Source organism: Mirounga angustirostris, unplaced genomic scaffold (assembly GCF_029215605.1).
Source record: "Mirounga angustirostris isolate CCGP_5_RB_7025 unplaced genomic scaffold, mMirAng1.0.hap1 SCAF_6, whole genome shotgun sequence".
NCBI classification, from domain to species: Eukaryota; Metazoa; Chordata; class Mammalia; order Carnivora; family Phocidae; genus Mirounga; species Mirounga angustirostris.
Window position 1 is genome coordinate 8,064,899 of NW_026991714.1, and position 4,056 is coordinate 8,068,954.

At 43.1% G+C, this 4,056-nt stretch overlaps 1 long non-coding RNA gene across 1 annotated transcript; it reads right to left on the reverse strand.

Moving 5' to 3' along the window:
* Positions 1–465: 465 nt before the first annotated feature.
* On the reverse strand, positions 466–2,136 carry LOC123845317 (uncharacterized). The gene is made up of 3 exons (XR_006791020.1): positions 2,033–2,136; positions 1,382–1,523; positions 466–516 (listed from the first exon to the last, which is right to left on the reverse strand). It is a non-coding gene; the product is annotated as an uncharacterized LOC123845317 (long non-coding RNA).
* Positions 2,137–4,056: the final 1,920 nt, after the last annotated feature.

Genomic DNA, 4,056 nt, shown 5'->3' on the forward strand with positions numbered 1-4,056 from the left:
CGTGAGCAATATGAACACAGGGACAGAGATGGGGGTGATACATGGGCTCAACAGCACAAATTCCTACTCAGAAAGGCTGATCTAGCTCCTGCTGCTGCTGAAGGCTCAAACTCACAGCGACAGAGACCCACACTCAACCCCCAGGATGGCACTATTTCTCCAAGGTACCATTTGGCCACGTGATGACAAGTAGACTTCACTGGGTCCCGGATATACTAAAAGGCCAACAGTTCCTCCTCACAGGGACCCTTCTTTCCTGTATCGGTTTGCCCTTTTTGTTCACAGAGCCTCAGCCTGCACCCCTCTCTTACAGAGTGTCCAAGCGCGGGACCCATTCCACAGTGTACTTGGTGAGGGCGCAAGAATGTGGGATGCAATGGTCATATTACATACCGTACCACCGGAAGCAGCTGGTCTCGTAGAATGCTGGAATGGCCTACTGAGGCACGGTTGTAGCTCCAGCTCCAGCAGAGAGGCTATAATTTTGAGCAAGGGTTGGCAAATCCAGCCTGCCACCTGTTTTTGTAAATAAAAGTTGTATTGGAACACTGCCATCCTTATTCGCTCACATATTGTCTATGGCTGCTTTCGCACGACAAGGGCAGACTTGAGTTGTTCTCACTGAAACCATATGGTCCACAAATTCTAAAATAATTACTATCTGCTCTTTACAGAAAAAGTTCGCCAACCCCTGTTCTCAAGGATATACTGCCATCAGCCAGGACACAGTATATTCTGTGTCCCCAGTGGGAAGAATATGTAGTTCCAGGAACCAAGGAGTTGAAGCATGAGTGGTCTCCCTGTCACATCTAATGATTTACTGGACTTTGTGTTTCATATCCCTGAAACTCTGGGTTTTGGTCCTGGTCCTCAAAATGGCACATTTTTTAGGGGACACAACCTGAACCCCACTAAATTATAAACCAAAGTGCTACCCTATAGAAAAGTGTATCTGAGTGGCATAGGGAATGGAATGTCACAGACAGAGAGATGAATAATCCAAATTACTCACTAAAAAGTGGACCCGATACCCCCATCACCCTGGAAGGAATGTGGTCAAAAGCCCCTCCTGGTTCTGCCTCAATTGTGGACATGGGCTTCAAAGTCATGACTTTCACAGAGAAATCTACATCCAGTAACGGAGCAAAGCAATGGTATAAGTAATAGCCATTTGGGTCTGATGTAGCTAATGGTGTGCTGGAGACGGGCGCATTTCTTCCCCCCTCCCTACTTAGTGACATCAAGTTGAGAGCTTGAACTCAGGCCTGATAGGGGAATTTACATAATGTAAATTGGCCAACACTACAAATCAGGACTTTTTTTTCCTCCAGACAGCCATTATTAAATATTTATCAGCACAACCCTGTTGAGTAATACTCACCCCACAAGTCACTGCCAGAGTGGTTGAGGCTTGGTTGGGCCAGAGTCCTGCCCAACTCTGCTTCATCCCCCTTCCTTTCAAAGTATTGATCCCTAATAAACAAGCTAAATTCCATCTTGTGTTTGCTTCCAGAGGACCCAGCCTGCAACATAAGATTTTATAGTATAAATAGTACTATTATTAATCTTGGCATACACACAGTACTTGCCATTGTTAAAAGACTCTGTATTTATTTTAAGTGATATTATATATAACAGAGCTCTGAGCCAGGCTTCTGAACACCTCAATGATAGAATTTTAATTCTTGACACCCTGAGAAAACCAAATGGTAAACAAAGAATAGCTAAGTTTAAGACAAGAAATCTTGTGTTATTTCTGAAGGGCACATTCATATGAAAATAGGGGTATTAGAACCAAATATCACAGGGAGACTGTTACGGCACAATTAAAGACTCATGATTAGCATTTTCATTTGAAATAGTCTGATGGAAATTCTCCCAGTATTGTGACTCAATCACCTCCACATATAAAAAGAGCTGCAACAAGGCCTTCTTAACCATATTTTGAGATCTTAAAATATTAATGTAATTATTTGCTCACATGACCCACAAAACATTCAATAAAATATTGGATAAAAATTTCCCAACTAACCTTAAGCCTGAAAGTATCCTCTTTCGTGGGTACAGTCAGTAATTCTTGATGATTTGGTGGGGGACCAGGAATGTAGATGTATGCATGCCAAAAGGAGCCAGTCCCAATCTAGATATGGCCTAGCAAATTAAGGGGGGAAAAATGCAGGTGCAAGACCTTAGGCCCAAAACATGACAAAGGTGTGTCCCTAAGTCCTAGATTAATGCTGTAGCACTAACACACACACACACACACACACACGCACAAGCATTGTCTCAAGGATCCTTCTAGATGTTTCCCCCAGAACATGTGTTATTACTTTATGTGTTTTCTGTGGCTTTCCCATTTTAGGGAATGTACCATAACTCCTCACCCATACTCTTGAACATGGTATTTTGACTCATCTCTGGCTTTCTAAAATGCCCTTGCCCTCCTAAAATGGATACCACTTTCCCCTTGATGCCCATCCCAGAAATATGGGTCCATCCCTACCCCTGCCCAGGATTTAGATGTTAGCTTTGGGCAGCAGATAGAGGCCAGCTTCATCCACTTCCAGAGCCAGATCCTGAAACCATGGTCTGACAGGCTCTTCTAGCCCTCCCACAGCCCTCTTTACTATCCTAGCTCTCCAGAGGGAAGTAACCAGAAAGTCACTAACTCTTGATGTCTTTGGGGAACAGGAATGATGGCAGCACTCCTGGAACAAGAGAGAAAGTTATATTTGTAACAAGTTGTGGAATTGTACCCATCAGAATTACAGTATGGCTGATTCTTAGGATGAAACTGTCATAGTGACGATCAGACCCTATTCCCCAAAGGGCTGTTCCCAGTAGGGGAAGCCATGTGTCAATGCAGTGCCTTTGAAGGTGTGGCTTGGAGTTGGAAAAGTGGACAGGAAGGCACAGTTTCGACGAGACGGTGGGGGTGGAGGAATGGGAGAGAGAATAGGGAGAGAAAGAAAGCTTTTGGAGGAAGACGATATGTTTAAGGAGAAATATAAAGGAATATTTCTGTTTTCTGCACTGTGGAGTGACCTGCATGACACTTTTACAGAGATCTAGAGTAAAAATTTATATTATTCTTCAAGGTTTCTGGAGGCAGATTATCGTTTCCTTAAATGTTGCTAGGAGGCAGTTAGGCATATATAGGATATATAGAGAAAAATAGGGCACCTGGGTGGCTCAGTTGGTTAAGCGACTGCCTTCGCTCAGGTCATGATCCTGGAGTCCCAGGATCGAGTCCTGCATCCATCAGGCTCCCTGCTCAGCAGGGGGTTCTGCTTCTCCCTCTGACCCTCCTCCCTCTCATGCTCTCTGTCTCTCATTCTCTCTCTCGCAAATAAATAAAATCTTAAAATATATATATATATATATATATATATATATATATATATATATATATATATATATATATATATAGCCTACATCTACTTCTTCCCCCTTGACAATATATATTTCAACGACATCAGCTGGAGTCGAAAGCCAAGTAGACGAAGATCCAGCCCACACACGGAGGGCGCTCAGTGACTTCAAAATGCTTTACATTTTAATGAGATGGTACATTGCATATACAAAGCTGGCCCTTGTGTCTGACTCATAATCAGGGCCCAATAAGGGTTTATCCCCTTTTCCCTACCCTTCTCTTTTTCAAATGGCAAATATTAGAATGTGACTTTTTTCAACCAACAGTTCATCAAAATTTCTTAGCTGGGAAACTAGAAATCACACAGAAAAAGAAACAAAAAGGCTACGATGTCAGTCCTGAAGCATTAACCACCCACTGGCTTCCAGCCCATCAGGCACAGTGAGGGATCAGTGTGTCCTAAAACCCGAAAACCCTTTGCTTATGCTGATCCTAGGAGACATCCCAAGGATACCGCCTTCAATTTCTCATTAGCGATCTCGATCTTTTACTCCGTATCTTTTACTTTTCTTACGTTCTCATTTCTCTCTTCCACCTTCCTTAGGCACCCGGCGCCACTACCCCTACTTCTTGGGGAATTATAGGAACTACTCTTATTTATTTACATCTTAGAGTAGGGATGA